This window comes from Pleurodeles waltl, chromosome 4_1, assembly GCF_031143425.1.
Source record: "Pleurodeles waltl isolate 20211129_DDA chromosome 4_1, aPleWal1.hap1.20221129, whole genome shotgun sequence".
NCBI classification, from domain to species: domain Eukaryota; kingdom Metazoa; phylum Chordata; class Amphibia; order Caudata; family Salamandridae; genus Pleurodeles; species Pleurodeles waltl.
In genome coordinates, this window is record NC_090442.1 from 38,517,788 (window position 1) to 38,540,074 (window position 22,287).

General features: G+C 39.2%; 5 non-coding genes across 5 annotated transcripts; all 5 read right to left on the reverse strand.

The window, feature by feature from the left end:
- Window positions 1–2,781: 2,781 nt before the first annotated feature.
- On the reverse strand, window positions 2,782–2,854 carry TRNAR-UCG (transfer RNA arginine (anticodon UCG)). Its single transcript has one exon. It is a non-coding gene; the product is annotated as a tRNA-Arg (tRNA).
- A 1,755-nt stretch (window positions 2,855–4,609) lies between these two features.
- TRNAR-UCG (transfer RNA arginine (anticodon UCG)) lies at window positions 4,610–4,682 on the reverse strand. Its single transcript has one exon. It is a non-coding gene; the product is annotated as a tRNA-Arg (tRNA).
- A 1,756-nt stretch (window positions 4,683–6,438) lies between these two features.
- On the reverse strand, window positions 6,439–6,511 carry TRNAR-UCG (transfer RNA arginine (anticodon UCG)). The gene has a single exon. It is a non-coding gene; the product is annotated as a tRNA-Arg (tRNA).
- A 1,755-nt stretch (window positions 6,512–8,266) lies between these two features.
- TRNAR-UCG (transfer RNA arginine (anticodon UCG)) lies at window positions 8,267–8,339 on the reverse strand. Its single transcript has one exon. It is a non-coding gene; the product is annotated as a tRNA-Arg (tRNA).
- A 12,472-nt stretch (window positions 8,340–20,811) lies between these two features.
- TRNAR-UCG (transfer RNA arginine (anticodon UCG)) lies at window positions 20,812–20,884 on the reverse strand. The gene has a single exon. It is a non-coding gene; the product is annotated as a tRNA-Arg (tRNA).
- Window positions 20,885–22,287: the final 1,403 nt, after the last annotated feature.

Sequence of the window (22,287 nt, forward strand, 5' to 3'; positions counted from 1 at the left end):
GCAATATACTATCACCCTGGTAAGCTGCTACGAGGAAGAGTAAACAATATGATTACGTTACAGCAAAAAAGTATTAGTTCAGGGTGTGCACTGATGAAGCTGAAATGAAGGTTTTACATTTATTAGCGCATAAACGTAGTGTAGAAATAATCATGTGTGACTTTAACCGAACTAATAAAGATTGTACGGGGACAAAATGTGCCCTTAGAGTAGTTTGCCAACATTTATAAGCGTGCTTTATATAACGTGATGTATTAGAAGTGCACCAATCAGACATAATCGTAAACGTGTGCTATGATTTGCTTGTTCGAAATGTTTTAGCTTAGCATTACTTTAGTGGAGGCTTCGGCCTAGTTGCCTGGTCTCACGATTTAGATGCTCGTATTTTTCCAATGTGCTAATAAACGTGTATTTCTGCTTGAAGTTGTACTTTTCCACTGAGATCGTTCACATGCTTATCTTAAGGTTTCGTGCCAGCTTGGAATTTTTCTCTTTGCTCCAAGGTCGATCTGCAGGTGCGGACAATGGAAGCTCTGAAAATGAGTTAATTGGTATAAAATGTTGCAACTTGCGTACCCGTCTCCAAGGATAATGTATGCTTAAGTAAAAGCTTGAGAACTGTCGTTTTTGATTGGACAATTTGAAGCTAACCTATGAACCCTCCAATGGAAGACCCTACTGGATTTGAACTGTTGTCTATTTAAAACAGGTGCACGAGAAGAAGGCAGCCATTACCAGCCCGATACCCGCCATTTTGCAGGACATTGCAGCTATTATGGCCCACCTTGCTGCGACGCCATTTTGAAAGAGACTTTGATGCTTTCTCTAATCGAGAGAAAGAGACTTAAATGATTCTTGCCCTAGAGACTTTAACTTTGATCCCTTACATGAAGTAGTAGTTTATCTTGCCGCCGTGAGGCAAATTGCCCCGTCCACCCCTGCCCCTTTGCCCCGTCCCATGCTGATCGAGAAACGGTACCTGTGAGACGAAGACTTCCTTGCATGCTGATTGTAATTGGTAAATATGAAAGGAAATTGTACAATTGCATTGTGTTTCTTTTAGGTAACCATCTGCTGATTTTTGATAAGAGCCCTAGTTAGGAGTTTTCAAAATTAATGTTGCTAAATTGTTTTTGCATGAAGTCCCACATGCCGATGCTAATTTGAGGTTAGATGAGGATTCCTTTTGTTGCACAATGCAATTTGAGACCTTGTTATGCTGACTAAATGTATGCAATTAGCTCATTACAGATTAAAGTATTAGTGATTTGCATTGCTATTATCGAATGCCTTGTTATTCAAATGCTGCATAGATTGCACCTGTTTCGTCGTTATGGACAGCTATTAATGTTCATTTACGTTTATCATTTGGTGTTAAGACACATCTATATTGTGCTAGCTTTGTTAATATAGGGAAATAAATTCACTAACTTTGAATAAACTGGTGTGGTTATTCCTGACTGAAAGGTCAGGGTTCGCCGAAATGTATTCTGGATTAATTGTTAAGTGTTATGTTGATCAGGGTATTGCTTATGTTCGTTATTGATTATTGATTTGATTAAATTGACTGATCTCGGGTGAAGAGAGTCCCACTTAGCCAAAAGATTCATCGGCCTAAAGAGCGTCCAAGTACAGGTAAATTATTAGTACGGAACGCTCTATCAGCACCTCAGATAGACTTAAACTTACACACCCTGGTCTGTGAGAGTAGTGCCCTATCCATTGCGGCATTGAGGGTAATCTGCAAGACAGAGTTCCAAAATCATCCTTTCATCTCAGTTCATGGCCACATAGAGTATTTCCGTAGTCATTCGTTTCACTTTTCTGTCTTTAATTAAACTGACCATTTTAAATCTCCGGCACCCACAACTTCAATCTTACCGTTTTTGTGCTATCATAGGGCCTTGGAACATTTGGCAAGTGGACAGAAGCAGTCAGAGAACCACATGACAATACATACTCCTTTGCCTGATACCTTTCACAACAAACTGCTCTTGGAAAAAGACGTTAGCCGGTCCTTGCTCTCAGACAGACACAGAAAGCCTATCACCACCTCTACTAACATACTTCAACCAAACCAATATATATCATTCAAACAATTATGCCTCTGTATAAATATAGATCCAACTCGAGACAGAAAGGAATTTACAAAACAATCTGCCCATTTGAATAACCAGCATGGTTTTAAGGACGTACAAATTGGAATGTGACAATTTCAGAGTTCCTCATTCATAAGAAGTCTGTGAGATAGTATCTCAGAAAGATCTCAAGTTTATAGAAAAAATGTTTGTAAGGGTAATTTTTACCACACAATTGCAACTAGGTGCCTCAATCTGCAAGAGACCAGTCCTTGACAAATTACACAACTGGGGCAACAGCAAAGGCAGCAATTATGTCAATCCTTTATGATTCTTCTCTAGTACTATACTTTTTCTGAGGGACAATTTGCATTATTCCTGGAGAAAATCATAGAGCTTCTACGAATACATAGTTTCTGCTTTCTGCACGCACACACACTCCCTGCACTGAATCTTCCCACAGTTCTGTTCAGAATGATTGTGCCATGTCATATTGTTGCATACGTATTGCATATCCGTAGCGTTTATGAAGAGGTACTTTGGTATGGCAGAAAGACAGAAAAGTAGCAATGCTGAAGGCATAATGTGACTGATTGTGCAGTTTGGATTGGGCTTTCTTAATGAGTGAGAGTGAAAGGAGTATTGTAAGAGTGTGCCTCCAGTTTGTATGTAAAGATAAGTTGGGTGCTGTGAGAGAAAGACTCAACCATGAAGGAACTCGAACCCTCAATCTTCTGATCCGAAGTCAGATGCCTTATCCATTAGGCCACATGGTCACTAACTGCAATATGTTTGGGTGTTTAGGGTTAGGTGGTATGAATGGATGTGGAACATATCAATTACAGGTGCGCAGGACAGGATCCCATACCGTTCTTCATCTTCTTTCCATCAAAGGAGTTTTTTCAAACAATATCTTGATAATTTCCAAAGTTTCATATCTTATGATGTGCTTTTTTGCCATTAAACCTCCTTTCTTCTTTTATTGAATACTCTGTTTTATGCTGCAATGGTATTTTTGGATTATTTGAAAAGAGAATGAAACTGCTTTGACAGTAGTTCAGACTTCCCATTTCTTGACTTGCTAATTTGCTCCCTGAATTAGCTTATACAAGTGACATGAACAGGGCCTTGACCTAAGCACGTACCTGAAAGCCTGTCACCACCTCTAGAAATAAAATTCACAGCAGCTCAAAACAATCATTTTGAAAGAGAATATTTCAAGTGAGTCCAAGTTTAATTTCAATAAAGAAAGCTGTATAAAATGACACGCTGCACATTTGGGTAACCAGCATGACTCTTTTCAGTGAAGAAGTGGAATGGTTCTGTTGCAATATACTATCACCCTGGTAAGCTGCTACAAGGAAGAGTAAACAATATGATTACGTTACAGCAAAAAAGTATTAGTTCAGGGTGTGCACCTCAGATAGACTTAAACTTACACACCCTGGTCTGTGAGAGTAGTGCCCTATCCATTGCGGCATTGAGGGTAATCTGCAAGACAGAGTTCCAAAATCATCCTTTCATCTCAGTTCATGGCCACATAGAGTATTTCCGTAGTCATTCGTTTCACTTTTCTGTCTTTAATTAAACTGACCATCTTAAACCTCCACCACCCACCACTTCAAAGTTACCGTTTTTATGTTATAATAGGGCCTTGGAACTTTTGGCAAGTGGACAGAAGCAATCAGAGAACCACATGACAATACATACTCCTTTGCCTGATACCTTTCACAACAAATGGCTCTTGGAAAAAGATGTTAACCGGTCCTTGCTCTCAGACAGACACAGAAAGCCTATCACCACCTCTACTAACATACTTCAACCAAACCAATATATATCATTCAAACAATTATGCCTCTGTATCAATATAGCTACAACTCGAGACAGAAAGGAATTTACAAAACAATCTGCCCATTTGAATAACCAGCATGGTTTTAAGGACGTACAAATTGGAATGTTACAATTTCAGAGTTCCTCATTCATAAGAAGTCTGTGAGATAGTATCTCAGAAAGATCTCAAGTTTATAGAAAAAATGGTTGTAAGGGTAATTTTTACCACACAATTGCAACTAGGTGCCTCAATCTGCAAGAGACCAGTCCTTGACAAATTACACAACTGGGGCAACAGCAAAGGCAGCAATTGTGTCAATCCTTTATGATTCTTCTCTAGTACTATACTTTTTCTGAGGGACAATTTGCATTATTCCTGGAGAAAATCATAGAGCTTCTACGAATGCATAGTTTCTGCTTTCTGCACGCACACACACTCCCTGCACTGAATCTACCCTCAGTTCTGTTCAGAATGATTGTGCCATGTCATATTGTTGCATACATATTGCATATCCATAGCGTTTATGAAGAGGTACTTTGGTATGGCAGAAAGACAGAAAAGTAGCAATGCTGAAGGCATAATGTGACTGATTGTGCAGTTTGGATTGGGCTTTCTTAATGAGTGAGAGTGAAAGGAGTATTGTAAGAGTGTGCCTCCAGTTTGTATGTAAAGATAAGTTGGGTGCTGTGAGAAAAAGACTCAACCATGAAGGGACTCGAACCCTCAATCTTCTGATCCGAAGTCAAATGCCTTATCCATTAGGCCACATGGTCACTGACTGCAATATGTTTGGGTGTTTAGGGTTAGGTGGTATGAATGGATGTGGAACATATCAATTACAGGTGCGCAGGACAGTATCCCATACCGTTCGTCATCTTCTTTCCATCAAAGGAGTTTTTTCAAACAATATCTTGATAATTTCCAAAGTTTCATATCTTATGATGTGCTTTTTTGCCGTTAAACCTCCTTTCTTCTTTTATTGAATACTCTGTTTTATGCTGCAATGGTATTTTTGGATTATTTGAAAAGAGAATGAAACTGCTTTGACAGTAGTTCAGACTTCCCATTTCTTGACTTGCTAATTTGCTCCCTGAATTAGCTTATATAAGTGACATGAACAGGGCCTTGACCTAAGCACGTACCTGAAAGCCTGTCACCACCTCTAGAAATAAAATTCACAGCAGCTCAAAACGATCATTTTGAAAGAGAATATTTCAAGTCAGTCCAAGTTTAATTTCAATAAAGAAAGCTGTATAAAATGACACGCAGCACATTTGGGTAACCAGCATGACTCTTTTCAGTGAAGAAGTGGAATGGTTCTTTTGCAATATACTATCACCCTGGTAAGCTGCTACGAGGAAGAGTAAACAATATGATTAGGTTTCAGCAAAAAAGTATTAGTTCAGGGTGTGCACCTCAGATAGACTTAAACTTACACACCCCGGTCTGTGAGAGTAGTGCCCTATCCATTGCGACATTGAGGGTAATCTGCAAGACAGAGTTCAAAAATCATCCTTTCATCTCAGTTCATGGCCACATAGAGTATTTCCGTAGTCATTCGTTTCACTTTTTTGTCTTTAATTAAACTGACCATCTTAAACCTCCACCACCCACCACTTCAAAGTTACCGTTTTTATGTTTTAATAGGGCCTTGGAACTTTTGGCAAGTGGACAGAAGCAATCAGAGAACCACATGACAATACATACTCCTTTGCCTGATACCTTTCACAACAAACGGCTCTTGGAAAAAGACGTTAACCGGTCCTTGCTCTCAGTCAGACACAGAAAGCCTATCACCACCTCTACTAACATACTTCAACCAAACCAATATATATCATTCAAACAATTATGCCTCTGTATCAATATAGCTACAACTCGAGGCAGAAAGGAATTTACAAAACAATCTGCCCATTTGAATAACCAGCATGGTTTTAAGGACGTACAAATTGGAATGTGACAATTTCAGAGTTCCTCATTCATAAGAAGTCTGTGAGATAGTATCTCAGAAAGATCTCAAGTTTATAGAAAAAATGGTTGTAAGGGTAATTTTTACCACACAATTGCAACTAGGTGCCTCAATCTGCAAGTTACCAGTCCTTGACAAATTACACAACTGGGGCAACAGCAAAGGCAGCAATTGTGTCAATCCTTTATGATTCTTCTCTAGTACTATACTTTTTTCTGAGGGACAATTTGCATTATTCCTGGAGAAAATCATAGAGCTTCTACGAATGCATAGTTTCTGCTTTCTGCACGCACACACACTCCCTGCACTGAATCTACCCTCAGTTCTGTTCAGAATGATTGTGCCATGTCATATTGTTGCATACGTATTGCATATCCGTAGCGTTTATGAAGAGGTACTTTGGTATGGCAGAAAGACAGAAAAGTAGCAATGCTGAAGGCATAATGTGACTGATTGTGCAGTTTGGATTGGGCTTTCTTAATGAGTGAGAGTGAAAGGAGTATTGTAAGAGTGTGCCTCCAGTTTGTATGTAAAGATAAGTTGGGTGCTGTGAGAAAAAGACTCAACCATGAAGGGACTCGAACCCTCAATCTTCTGATCCGAAGTCAGATGCCTTATCCATTAGGCCACATGGTCACTGACTGCAATATGTGTGGGTGTTTAGGGTTAGGTGGTATGAATGGATGTGGAACATATCAATTACAGGTGCGCAGGACAGGATCCCATACCGTTCTTCATCTTCTTTCCATCAAAGGAGTTTTTTCAAACAATATCTTGATAATTTCCAAAGTTTCATATCTTATGATGTGCTTTTTTGCAGTTAAACCTCCTTTCTTCTTTTATTGAATACTCTGTTTTATGCTGCAATGGTATTTTTGGATTATTTGAAAAGAGAATGAAACTGCTTTGACAGTAGTTCAGACTTCCCATTTCTTGACTTGCTAATTTGCTCCCTGAATTAGCTTATACAAGTGACATGAACAGGGCCTTGACCTAAGCACGTACCTGAAAGCCTTTCACCACCTCTAGAAATAAAATTCACAGCAGCTCAAAACGATCATTTTGAAAGAGAATATTTCAAGTGAGTCCAAGTTTAATTTCAGTAAAGAAAGCTGTATAAAATGACACGCTGCACATTTGGGTAACCAGCATGACTCTTTTCAGTGAAGAAGTGGAATGGTTCTTTTGCAATATACTATCACCCTGGTAAGCTGCTACGAGGAAGAGTAAACAATATGATTAGGTTTCAGCAAAAAAGTATTAGTTCAGGGTGTGCACCTCAGATAGACTTAAACTTACACACCCTGGTCTGTGAGAGTAGTGCCTTATCCATTGCGGCATAGAGGGTAATCTGCAAGACAGAGTTCCAAAATCATCCTTTCATCTCAGTTCATGGCCACATAGAGTATTTCCGTAGTCATTCGTTTCACTTTTCTGTCTTTAATTAAACTGACCATCTAAAACCTCCACCACCCACCACTTCAAAGTTACCGTTTTTATGTTATAATAGGGCCTTGGAACCTTTGGCAAGTGGACAGAAGCAATCAGAGAACCACATGACAATACATACTCCTTTGCCTGATACCTTTCACAACAAACAGCTCTTGGAAAAAGACGTTAACCGGTCCTTGCTCTCAGACAGACACAGAAAGCCTATCACCACCTCTACTAACATACTTCAACCAAACCAATATATATCATTCAAACAATTATGCCTCTGTATCAATATAGCTACAACTCGAGACAGAAAGGAATTTACATAACAATCTGCCCATTTGAATAACCAGCATGGTTTTAAGGACGTACAAATTGGAATGTGACAATTTCAGAGTTCCTCATTCATAAGAAGTCTGTGAGATAGTATCTCAGAAAGATCTCAAGTTTATAGAAAAAATTGTTGTAAGGGTAATTTTTACCACACAATTGCAACTAGGTGCCTCAATCTGCAAGAGACCAGTCCTTGACAAATTACACAACTGGGGCAACAGCAAAGGCAGCAATTGTGTCAATCCTTTATGATTCTTCTCTAGTACTATACTTTTTCTGAGGGACAATTTGCATTATTCCTGGAGAAAATCATAGAGCTTCTACGAATGCATAGTTTCTGCTTTCTGCACGCACACACACTCCCTGCACTGAATCTACCCTCAGTTCTGTTCAGAATGATTGTGCCATGTCATATTGTTGCATACGTATTGCATATCCGTAGCGTTTATGAAGAGGTACTTTGGTATGGCAGAAAGACAGAAAAGTAGCAATGCTGAAGGCATAATGTGACTGATTGTGCAGTTTGCATTGGGCTTTCTTAATGAATGAGAGTGAAAGGAGTATTGTAAGAGTGTGCCTCCAGTTTGTATGTAAAGATAAGTTGGGTGCTGTGAGAAAAAGACTCAACCATGAAGGGACTCGAACCCTCAATCTTCTGATCCGAAGTCAGATGCCTTATCCATTAGGCCACATGGTCACTTACTGCAGTATGTTTGGGTGTTTAGGGTTAGATGGTATGAATGGATGTGGAACATATCAATTAGAGGTGCACAGGACAGGATCCCATACCGTTCTTCATCTTCTTTCCATCAAAGGAGTTTTTTCAAACAATATCTTGATAATTTCCAAAGTTTCATATCTTATGATGTGCTTTTTTGCCATTAAACCTCCTTTCTTCTTTTATTGAATACTCTGTTTTATGCTGCAATGGTATTTTTGGATTATTTGAAAAGATAATGAAACTGCTTTGACAGTAGTTCAGAATTCCCATTTCTTGACTTGCTAATTTGCTCCCTGAATTAGCTTATACAAGTGACATGAACAGGGCCTTGACCTAAGCACGTACCTGAAAGCCTGTCACCACCTCTAGAAATAAAATTCACAGCAGCTCAAAACAATCATTTTGAAAGAGAATATTTCGAGTGAGTCCAAGTTTAATTTCAATAAAGAAAGCTGTATAAAATGACACGCTGCACATTTGGGTAACCAGCATGACTCTTTTCAGTGAAGAAGTGGAATGGTTCTGTTGCAATATACTATCACCCTGGTAAGCTGCTACGAGGAAGAGTAAACAATATGATTACGTTACAGCAAAAAAGTATTAGTTCAGGGTGTGCACCTCAGATAGACTTAAACTTACACACCCTGGTCTGTGAGAGTAGTGCCCTATCCATTGCGGCATTGAGGGTAATCTGCAAGACAGAGTTCCAAAATCATCCTTTCATCTCAGTTCATGGCCACATAGAGTATTTCCGTAGTCATTCGTTTCACTTTTCTGTCTTTAATTAAACTGACCATCTTAAACCTCCACCACCCACCACTTCAAAGTTACCGTTTTTATGTTATAATAGGGCCTTGGAACTTTTGGCAAGTGGACAGAAGCAATCAGAGAACCACATGACAATACATACTCCTTTGCCTGATACCTTTCACAACAAACGGCTTTTGGAAAAAGACGTTAACCGGTCCTTGCTCTCAGACAGACACAGAAAGCCTATCACCACCTCTACTAACATACTTCAACCAAACCAATATATATCATTCAAACAATTATGCCTCTGTATCAATATAGCTACAACTCGAGACAGAAAGGAATTTACAAAACAATCTGCCCATTTGAATAACCAGCATGGTTTTAAGGACGTACAAATTGGAATGTGACAATTTCAGAGTTCCTCATTCATAAGAAGTCTGTGAGATAGTATCTCAGAAAGATCTCAAGTTTATAGAAAAAATTGTTGTAAGGGTAATTTTTACCACACAATTGCAACTAGGTGCCTCAATCTGCAAGAGACCAGTCCTTGACAAATTACACAACTGGGGCAACAGCAAAGGCAGCAATTGTGTCAATCCTTTATGATTCTTCTCTAGTACTATACTTTTTCTGAGGGACACTTTGCATTATTCCTGGAGAAAATCATAGAGCTTCTACGAATGCATAGTTTCTGCTTTCTGCACGCACACACACTCCCTGCACTGAATCTACCCTCAGTTCTGTTCAGAATGATTGTGCCATGTCATATTGTTGCATTCGTATTGCATATCCGTAGCCTTTATGAAGAGGTACTTTGGTATGGCAGAAAGACAGAAAAGTAGCAATGCTGAAGGCATAATGTGACTGATTGTGCAGTTTGCATTGGGCTTTCTTAATGAATGAGAGTGAAAGGAGTATTGTAAGAGTGTGCCTCCAGTTTGTATGTAAAGATAAGTTGGGTGCTGTGAGAAAAAGACTCAACCATGAAGGGACTCGAAACCTCAATCTTCTGATCCGAAGTCAGATGCCTTATCCATTTGGCCACATGGTCACTTACTGCAGTATGTTTGGGTGTTTAGGGTTAGATGGTATGAATGGATGTGGAACATATCAATTAGAGGTACGCAGGACAGGATCCCATACCGTTCTTCATCTTCTTTCCATCAAAGGAGTTTTTTCAAACAATATCTAGATAATTTCCAAAGTTTCATATCTTATGATGTGCTTTTTTGCCGTTAATCCTCCTTTCTTCTTTTATTGAATATTCTGTTTTATGCTGCAATGGTATTTTTGGATTATTTGAAAAGAGAATGAAACTGCTTTGACAGTAGTTCAGACTTCCCATCTCTTGACTTGCTAATTTGCTCCCTGAATTAGCTTATACAAGTGACATGTACAAGGCCTTGACCTAAGCACGTACCTGAAAGCCTGTCACCACCTCTAGAAATAAAATTCACAGCAGCTCAAAACATTCATTTTGAAAGAGAATATTTCAAGTGAGTCCAAGTTTAATTTCAATAAAGAAAGCTGTATAAAATGACACGCTACACATTTGGGTAACCAGCATGACTCTTTTCAGTGAAGAAGTCGAATGGTTCTGTTGCAATATACTATCACCCTGGTAAGCTGCTACGAGGAAGAGTAAACAATATGATTAGGTTACAGCAAAAAAGTATTAGTTCAGGGTGTGCACCTCAGATAGACTTAAACTTACACACCCCGGTCTGTGGGAGTAGTGCCCTATCCATTGCGGCATTGAGAGTAATCTGCAAGACAGAGTTCCAAAATCATCCTTTCATCTCAGTTCATGGCCACATAGAGTATTTCCGTAGTCATTCGTTTCACTTTTCTGTCTTTAATTAAACTGACCATCTTAAACCTCCACCACCCACCACTTCAAAGTTACCGTTTTTATGTTATAATAGGGCCTTGGAACTTTTGGCAAGTGGACAGAAGCAATTAGAGAACCACATGACAATACATACTCCTTTGCCTGATACCTTTCACAACAAACTGCTCTTGGAAAAAGACGTTAACCGGTCCTTGCTCTCAGACAGACACAGAAAGCCTATCACCACCTCTACTAACATACTTCAACCAAACCAATATATATCATTCAAACAATTATGCCTCTGTATCAATATAGCTACAACTCGAGACAGAAAGGAATTTACAAAACAATCTGCCCATTTGAATAACCAGCGTGGTTTTAAGGACGTACAAATTGGAATGTGACAATTTCAGAGTTCCTCATTCATAAGAAGTCTGTGAGATAGTATCTCAGAAAGATCTCAAGTTTGTAGAAAAAATGGTTGTAAGGGTAATTTTTACCACACAATTGCAACTAGGTGCCTCAATCTACAAGAGACCAGTCCTTGACAGATTACACAACTGGGGCCACAGCAAAGGCAGCAATTGTGTCAATCCTTTATGATTCTTCTCTAGTACTATACTTTTTCTGAGGGACAATTTGCATTATTCCTGGAGAAAATCATAGAGCTTCTACGCATGCATAGTTTCTGCTTTCTGCACGCACACACACTCCCTGCACTGAATCTACCCACAGTTCTGTTCAGAATGATTGTGCCATGTCATATTGTTGCATACGTATTTCATATCCGTAGCGTTTACGAAGAGGTACTTTGGTATGGCAGAAAGACAGAATAGTAGCAATGCTGAAGGCATTATGTGACTGATTGTGCAGTTTGCATTGGGCTTTCTTAATGAGTGAGAGTGAAAGGAGTATTGTAAGAGTGTGTTTCCAGTTTGTATGTAAAGATAAGTTGGGTGCTGTGAGAAAAAGACTCAACCATGAAGGGACTCGAACCCTCAATCTTCTGAACAGAAGTCAGACGCCTTATCCATTAGGCCACTTGGTCACTGACTGCAATATGTTTGGGTGTTTAGGGTTAGGTTGTATGAATGGATGTGGAACATATCAATTACAGGTGCGCAGGACAGGATCCCATACCGTTCTTCATCTTCTTTCCATCAAAGGAGTTTTTTCAAACAATATCTTGATAATTTCCAAAGTTTCATATCTTATGATGTGCTTTTTTGCCATTAAACCTCCTTTCTTCTTTTATTGAATACTCTGTTTTATGCTGCAATGGTATTTTTGGATTATTTGAAAAGATAATGAAACTGCTTTGACAGTAGTTCAGAATTCCCATTTCTTGACTTGCTCATTTGCTCCCTGAATTAGCTTATACAAGTGACATGAACAGGGCCTTGACCTAAGCACGTACCTGAAAGCCTGTCAGCACCTCTAGAAATAAAATTCACAGCAGCTCAAAACAATCATTTTGAAAGAGAATATTTCAAGTGAGTCCAAGTTTAATTTCAATAAAGAAAGCTGTATAAAATGACACGCTGCACATTTGGGTAACCAGCATGACTCTTTTCAGTGAAGAAGTGGAATGGTTCTGTTGCAATATACTATCACCCTGGTAAGCTGCTACGAGGAAGAGTAAACAATATGATTACGTTACAGCAAAAAAGTATTAGTTCAGGGTGTGCACTGATGAAGCTGAAATGAAGGTTTTACATTTATTAGCGCATAAACGTAGTGTAGAAATAATCATGTGTGACTTTAACCGAACTAATAAAGATTGTACGGGGACAAAATGTGCCCTTAGAGTAGTTTGCCAACATTTATAAGCGTGCTTTATATAACGTGATGTATTAGAAGTGCACTAATCCGACATAATCGTAAACGTGTGCTATGATTTGCTTGTTCGAAATGTTTTAGCTTAGCATTACTTTAGTGGAGGCTTCGGCCTAGTTGCCTGGTCTCACGATTTAGATGCTCGTATTTTTCCAATGTGCTAATAAACTTTTTTTTCTGCTTGAAGCTGTACTTTTCCACTGAGATCGTTCACATGCTTATCTTAAGGTTTGGTGCCAGCTTGGCATTTTTCTCTTTGCTCCAAGGTCGATCTGCAGGTGCGGACAATGGAAGCTCTGAAAATGAGTTAATTGGTATAAAATGTTGCAACTTGCGTACCCGTCTCCAAGGATAATGTATGCTTAAGTAAAAGCTTGAGAACTGTCGTTTTTGATTGGACAATTTGAAGCTAACCTATGAACCCTCCAATGGAAGACCCTACTGGATTTGAACTGTTGTCTATTTAAAACAGGTGCACGAGAAGAAGGCAGCCATTACCAGCCCGATACCCGCCATTTTGCAGGACATTGCAGCTATTATGGCCCACCTTGCTGCGACGCCATTTTGAAAGAGACTTTGATGCTTTCTCTAATCGAGAGAAAGAGACTTAAATGATTCTTGCCCTAGAGACTTTAACTTTGATCCCTTACATGAAGTAGTAGTTTATCTTGCCGCCGTGAGGCAAATTGCCCCGTCCACCCCTGCCCCTTTGCCCCGTCCCATGCTGATCGAGAAACGGTACCTGTGAGACGAAGACTTCCTTGCATGCTGATTGTAATTGGTAAATATGAAAGGAAATTGTACAATTGCATTGTGTTTCTTTTAGGTAACCAACTGCTGATTTTTGATAAGAGCCCTAGTTAGGAGTTTTCAAAATTAATGTTGCTAAATTGTTTTTGCATGAAGTCCCACATGCCGATGCTAATTTGAGGTTAGATGAGGATTCCTTTTGTTGCACAATGCAATTTGAGACCTTGTTATGCTGACTAAATGTATGCAATTAGCTCATTACAGATTATAGTATTAGTGATTTGCATTGCTATTATCGAATGCCTTGTTATTCAAATGCTGCATAGATTGCACCTGTTTCGTCGTTATGGACAGCTATTAATGTTCATTTACGTTTATCATTTGGTGTTAAGACACATCTATATTGTGCTAGCTTTGTTAATATAGGGAAATAAATTCACTAACTTTGAATAAACTGGTGTGGTTATTCCTGACTGAAAGGTCAGGGTTCGCCGAAATGTATTCTGGATTCATTGTTAAGTGTTATGTTGATCAGGGTATTGCTTATGTTCGTTATTGATTATTGATTTGATTAAATTGACTGATCTCGGGTGAAGAGAGTCCCACTTAGCCAAAAGATTCATCGGCCTAAAGAGCGTCCAAGTACAGGTAAATTATTAGTACGGAACGCTCTATCAGCACCTCAGATAGACTTAAACTTACACACCCTGGTCTGTGAGAGTAGTGCCCTATCCATTGCGGCATTGAGGGTAATCTGCAAGACAGAGTTCCAAAATCATCCTTTCATCTCAGTTCATGGCCACATAGAGTATTTCCGTAGTCATTCGTTTCACTTTTCTGTCTTTAATTAAACTGACCATTTTAAATCTCCGGCACCCACCACTTCAATCTTACCGTTTTTGTGCTATCATAGGGCCTTGGAACATTTGGCAAGTGGACAGAAGCAGTCAGAGAACCACATGACAATACATACTCCTTTGCCTGATACCTTTCACAACAAACTGCTCTTGGAAAAAGACGTTAGCCGGTCCTTGCTCTCAGACAGACACTGAAAGCCTATCACCACCTCTACTAACATACTTCAACCAAACCAATATATATCATTCAAACAATTATGCCTCTGTATAAATATAGCTCCAACTCGAGACAGAAAGGAATTTACAAAACAATCTGCCCATTTGAATAACCAGCATGGTTTTAAGGACGTACAAATTGGAATGTGACAATTTCAGAGTTCCTCATTCATAAGAAGTCTGTGAGATAGTATCTCAGAAAGATCTCAAGTTTATAGAAAAAATGGTTGTAAGGGTAATTTTTACCACACAATTGCAACTAGGTGCCTCAATCTGCAAGAGACCAGTCCTTGACAAATTACACAACTGGGGCAACAGCAAAGGCAGCAATTGTGTCAATCCTTTATGATTCTTCTCTAGTACTATACTTTTTCTGAGGGACAATTTGCATTATTCCTGGAGAAAATCATAGAGCTTCTACGAATGCATAGTTTCTGCTTTCTGCACGCACACACACTCCCTGCACTGAATCTTCCCACAGTTCTGTTCAGAATGATTGTGCCATGTCATATTGTTGCATACGTATTGCATATCTGTAGCGTTTATGAAGAGGTACTTTGGTATGGCAGAAAGACAGAAAAGTAGCAATGCTGAAGGCATAATGTGACTGATTGTGCAGTTTGCATTGGGCTTTCTTATTGAGTGAGAGTGAAAGGAGTATTGTAAGAGTGTGCCTCCAGTTTGTATGTAAAGATAAGTTGGGTGCTGTGAGAAAAAGACTCAACCATGAAAGGACTCGAACCCTCAATCTTCTGATCCGAAGTCAGACGCCTTATCCATTAGGACACATGGTCACTGACTGCAATATGTTTGGGTGTTTAGGGTTAGGTGGTATGAATGGATGTGGAACATATCAATTACAGGTGTGCAGGACAGGATCCCATACCGTTCTTCATCTTCTTTCCATGAAAGGAGTTTTTTCAAACAATATCTTGATAATTTCCAAAGTTTCATATCTTATGATGTGCTTTTTTGCCGTTAAACCTCCTTTCTTCTTTTATTGAACACTCTGTTTTATGCTACAATGGTATTTTTGGATTATTTGAAAAGAGAATGAAACTGCTTTGACAGTAGTTCAGACTTCCCATTTCTTGACTTGCTAATTTGCTCCCTGAATTAGCTTATACAAGTGACATGAACAGGGCCTTGACCTAAGCACGTACCTGAAAGCCTGTCACCACCTCTAGAAATAAAATTCACAGCAGCTCAAAACGATCATTTTGAAAGAGAATATTTCAAGTGAGTCCAAGTTTAATTTCAATAAAGAAAGCTGCATAAAATGACACGCTGCACATTTGGGTAACCAGCATGACTCTTTTCAGTGAAGAAGTGGAATGGTTCTTTTGCAATATACTATCACCCTGGTAAGCTGCTACGAGGAAGAGTAAACAATATGATTAGGTTTCAGCAAAAAAGTATTAGTTCAGGGTGTGCACCTCAGATAGACTTAAACTTACACACCCTGGTCTGTGAGAGTAGTGCCCTATACATTGCGGCATTGAGGGTAATCTGCAAGACAGAGTTCCAAAATCATCCTTTCATCTCAGTTCATGGCCACATAGAGTATTTCCGTAGTCATTCGTTTCACTTTTCTGTCTTTAATTAAACTGACCATTTTAAATCTCCGGCACCCACCACTTCAATCTTACCGTTTTTGTGCTATCATAGGGCCTTGGAACATTTGGCAAGTGGACAGAAGCAGTCAGAGAACCACATGACAATACATACTCCTTTGCCTGATACCTTTCACAACAAACTGCTCTTGGAAAAAGACGTTAGCCGGTCCTTGCTCTCAGACAGACACTGAAAGCCTATCACCACCTCTACTAACATACTTCAACCAAACCAATATATATCATTCAAACAATTATGCCTCTGTATAAATATAGCTCCAACTCGAGACAGAAAGGAATTTACAAAACAATCTGCCCATTTGAATAACCAGCATGGTTTTAAGGACGTACAAATTGGAATGTGACAATTTCAGAGTTCCTCATTCATAAGAAGTCTGTGAGATAGTATCTCAGAAAGATCTCAAGTTTATAGAAAAAATGGTTGTAAGGGTAATTTTTACCACACAATTGCAACTAGGTGCCTCAATCTGCAAGAGACCAGTCCTTGACAAATTACACAACTGGGGCAACAGCAAAGGCAGCAATTGTGTCAATCCTTTATGATTCTTCTCTAGTACTATACTTTTTCTGAGGGACAATTTGCATTATTCCTGGAGAAAATCATAGAGCTTCTACGAATGCATAGTTTCTGCTTTCTGCACGCACACACACTCCCTGCACTGAATCTTCCCACAGTTCTGTTCAGAATGATTGTGCCATGTCATATTGTTGCATACGTATTGCATATCTGTAGCGTTTATGAAGAGGTACTTTGGTATGGCAGAAAGACAGAAAAGTAGCAATGCTGAAGGCATAATGTGACTGATTGTGCAGTTTGCATTGGGCTTTCTTATTGAGTGAGAGTGAAAGGAGTATTGTAAGAGTGTGCCTCCAGTTTGTATGTAAAGATAAGTTGGGTGCTGTGAGAAAAAGACTCAACCATGAAAGGACTCGAACCCTCAATCTTCTGATCCGAAGTCAGACGCCTTATCCATTAGGACACATGGTCACTGACTGCAATATGTTTGGGTGTTTAGGGTTAGGTGGTATGAATGGATGTGGAACATATCAATTACAGGTGTGCAGGACAGGATCCCATACCGTTCTTCATCTTCTTTCCATGAAAGGAGTTTTTTCAAACAATATCTTGATAATTTCCAAAGTTTCATATCTTATGATGTGCTTTTTTGCCGTTAAACCTCCTTTCTTCTTTTATTGAACACTCTGTTTTATGCTACAATGGTATTTTTGGATTATTTGAAAAGAGAATGAAACTGCTTTGACAGTAGTTCAGACTTCCCATTTCTTGACTTGCTAATTTGCTCCCTGAATTAGCTTATACAAGTGACATGAACAGGGCCTTGACCTAAGCACGTACCTGAAAGCCTGTCACCACCTCTAGAAATAAAATTCACAGCAGCTCAAAACGATCATTTTGAAAGAGAATATTTCAAGTGAGTCCAAGTTTAATTTCAATAAAGAAAGCTGCATAAAATGACACGCTGCACATTTGGGTAACCAGCATGACTCTTTTCAGTGAAGAAGTGGAATGGTTCTTTTGCAATATACTATCACCCTGGTAAGCTGCTACGAGGAAGAGTAAACAATATGATTAGGTTTCAGCAAAAAAGTATTAGTTCAGGGTGTGCACCTCAGATAGACTTAAACTTACACACCCTGGTCTGTGAGAGTAGTGCCCTATACATTGCGGCATTGAGGGTAATCTGCAAGACAGAGTTCCAAAATCATCCTTTCATCTCAGTTCATGGCCACATACAGTATTTCTGCAATCATTCGTTTCACTTTTCTGTCTTTAATTAAACTGACCATTTTAAACCTCCGGCACCCACCACTTCAATCTTACCGTTTTTGTGCTATCATAGGGCCTTGGAACTTTTGGCAAGTGGACAGAAGCAGTCAGAGAACCACATCACAATGCATACTCCTTTGCCTGATACCTTTCACAACAAACTGCTCTTGGAAAAAGACGTTAACCGGTCCTTGCTCTCAGACAGACACAGAAAGCCTATCACCACCTCTACTAACATACTTCAACCAAACCAATATATATCATTCAAACAATTATGCCTCTGTATCAATATAGCTACAACTCAGGACAGAAAGGAATTTACAAAACAATCTTCCCATTTGAATAACCAGCATGGTTTTAAGGACGTACAAATTGGAATGTGACAATTTCAGAGTTCCTCATTCATAAGAAGTCTGTGAGATAGTATCTCAGAAAGATCTCAAGTTTATAGAAAAAATGGTTGTAAGGGTAATTTTTACCACACAATTGCAACTAGGTGCCTCAATCTGCAAGAGACCAGTCCTTGACAGATTACACAACTGGGGCAACAGCAAAGGCAGCAATTGTGTCAATCCTTTATGATTCTTCTCTAGTACTATACTTTTTCTGAGGGACAATTTGCATTATTCCTGGAGAAAATCCTAGAGCTTCTATGCATGCATAGTTTCTGCTTTCTGCACGCACACACACTCCCTGCACTGAATCTACCCACAGTTCTGTTCAGAATGATTGTGCCATGTCATATTGTTGCATACGTTTTGCATATCCGTAGCGTTTATGAGGAGGTACTTTGGTATGGCAGAAAGACAGAAAAGTAGCAATGCTGAAGGCATAATGTGACTGATTGTGCAGTTTGCATTGGGCTTTCCTAATGAGTGAGAGTGAAAGGAGTATTGTAAGAGTGTGCCTCCAGTTTGTATGTAAAGATAAGTTGGGTGCTGTGAGAAAAAGACTCAACCATGAAGGGACTCAAACCCTCAATCTTCTGATCTGAAGTCAGATGCCTTATCCAGTAGGCCACATGTACACTGAGTGCAATATGCTTGGGTGTTTAGGGTTAGGTGGAATGAATGGATGTTTAACATATCAATTACAGGTGCGCAGGACAGGATCCCATACCGTTCTTCATCTTCTTTCCATCAAAGGAGTTTTTTCAAACAATATCTTGATAATTTCCAAAGTTTCATATCTTATGATGTGCTTTTTTGCCGTTAAACCTCCTTTCTTCTTTTATTGAATTCTCTGTTTTATGCTGCAATGGTATTTTTGGATTATTTGAAAAGAGAATGAAACTGCTTTGACAGTAGTTCAGACTTCCCATTTCTTGACTTGCTAATTTGCTCCCTCAATTAGCTTATACAAGTGACATGAACAGGGCCTTGACCTAAGCACGTACCTGAAAGCCTGTCACCACCTCTAGAAATAAAATTCACAGCAGCTCAAAACGATCATTTTGAAAGAGAATATTTCAAGTGAGTCCAAGTTTAATTTCAATAAAGAAAGCTGTATAAAATGACACGCTGCACATTTGGGTAACCAGCATGACTCTTTTCAGTGAAGAAGTGGAATGGTTCTTTTGCAATATACTATCACCCTGGTAAGCTGCTACGAGGAAGAGTAAACAATATGATTAGGTTTCAGCAAAAAAGTATTAGTTCAGGGTGTGCACCTCAGATAGACTTAAACTTACACACCCCGGTCTGTGGGAGTAGTGCCCTATCCATTGCGACATTGAGGGTAATCTGCAAGACAGAGTTCAAAAATCATCCTTTCATCTCAGTTCATGGCCACATAGGGTATTTCCGTAGTCATTCGTTTCACTTTTTTGTCTTTAATTAAACTGACCATCTTAAACCTCCACCACCCACCACTTCAAAGTTACCGTTTTTGTGTTATAATAGGGCCTTGGAACTTTTGGCAAGTGGACAGAAGCAATCAGAGAACCACATGACAATACATACTCCTTTGCCTGATACCTTTCACAACAAACGGCTCTTGGAAATAGACGTTAACCGGTCCTTGCTCTCAGACAGACACAGAAAGCCTATCACCACCTCTACTAACATACTTCAACCAAACCAATATATATCATTCAAACAATTATGCCTCTGTATCAATATAGCTACAACTCGAGACAGAAAGGAATTTACAAAACAATCTGCCCATTTGAATAACCAGCATGGTTTTAAGGACGTACAAATTGGAATGTGACAATTTCAGAGTTCCTCATTCATAAGAAGTCTGTGAGATAGTATCTCAGAAAGATCTCAAGTTTATAGAAAAAATTGTTATAAGGGTAATTTTTACCACACAATTGCAACTAGGTGCCTCAATCTGCAAGAGACCAGTCCTTGACAAATTACACAACTGGGGCAACAGCAAAGGCAGCAATTGTGTCAATCCTTTATGATTCTTCTCTAGTACTATACTTTTTCTGAGGGACACTTTGCATTATTCCTGGAGAAAATCATAGAGCTTCTACGAATGCATAGTTTCTGCTTTCTGCACGCACACACACTCCCTGCACTGAATCTACCCTCAGTTCTGTTCAGAATGATTGTGCCATGTCATATTGTTGCATACGTATTGCATATCCGTAGCGTTTATGAAGAGGTACTTTGGTATGGCAGAAAGACAGAAAAGTAGCAATGCTGAAGGCATAATGTGACTGATTGTGCAGTTTGCATTGGGCTTTCTCAATGAATGAGAGTGAAAGGAGTATTGTAAGAGTGTGCCTCCAGTTTGTATGTAAAGATAAGTTGGGTGCTGTGAGAAAAAGACTCAACCATGAAGGGACTCGAACCCTCAATCTTCTGATCCGAAGTCAGATGCCTTATCCATTAGGCCACATGGTCACTTACTGCAGTATGTTTGGGTGTTTAGGGTTAGATGGTATGAATGGATGTGGAACATATCAATTAGAGGTGCGCAGGACAGGATCCCATACCGTTCTTCATCTTCTTTCCATCAAAGGAGTTTTTTCAAACAATATCATGATAATTTCCAAAGTTTCATATCTTATGATGTGCTTTTTTGCCATTAAACCTCCTTTCTTCTTTTATTGAATACTCTGTTTTATGCTGCAATGGTATTTTTGGATTATTTGAAAAGATAATGAAACTGCTTTGACAGTAGTTCAGAATTCCCATTTCTTGACTTGCTAATTTGCTCCCTGAATTAGCTTATACAAGTGACATGAACAGGGCCTTGACCTAAGCACGTACCTGAAAGCCTGTCACCACCTCTAGAAATAAAATTCACAGCAGCTCAAAACAATCATTTTGAAAGAGAATATTTCAAGTGAGTCCAAGTTTAATTTCAATAAAGAAAGCTGTATAAAATGACACGCTGCACATTTGGGTAACCAGCATGACTCTTTTCAGTGAAGAAGTGGAATGGTTCTGTTGCAATATACTATCACCCTGGTAAGCTGCTACGAGGAAGAGTAAACAATATGATTACGTTACAGCAAAAAAGTATTAGTTCAGGGTGTGCACTGATGAAGCTGAAATGAAGGTTTTACATTTATTAGCGCATAAACGTAGTGTAGAAATAATCATGTGTGACTTTAACCGAACTAATAAAGATTGTACGGGGACAAAATGTGCCCTTAGAGTAGTTTGCCAACATTTATAAGCGTGCTTTATATAACGTGATGTATTAGAAGTGCACCAATCAGACATAATCGTAAACGTGTGCTATGATTTGCTTGTTCGAAATGTTTTAGCTTAGCATTACTTTAGTGGAGGCTTCGGCCTAGTTGCCTGGTCTCACGATTTAGATGCTCGTATTTTTCCAATGTGCTAATAAACGTGTATTTCTGCTTGAAGTTGTACTTTTCCACTGAGATCGTTCACATGCTTATCTTAAGGTTTCGTGCCAGCTTGGAATTTTTCTCTTTGCTCCAAGGTCGATCTGCAGGTGCGGACAATGGAAGCTCTGAAAATGAGTTAATTGGTATAAAATGTTGCAACTTGCGTACCCGTCTCCAAGGATAATGTATGCTTAAGTAAAAGCTTGAGAACTGTCGTTTTTGATTGGACAATTTGAAGCTAACCTATGAACCCTCCAATGGAAGACCCTACTGGATTTGAACTGTTGTCTATTTAAAACAGGTGCACGAGAAGAAGGCAGCCATTACCAGCCCGATACCCGCCATTTTGCAGGACATTGCAGCTATTATGGCCCACCTTGCTGCGACGCCATTTTGAAAGAGACTTTGATGCTTTCTCTAATCGAGAGAAAGAGACTTAAATGA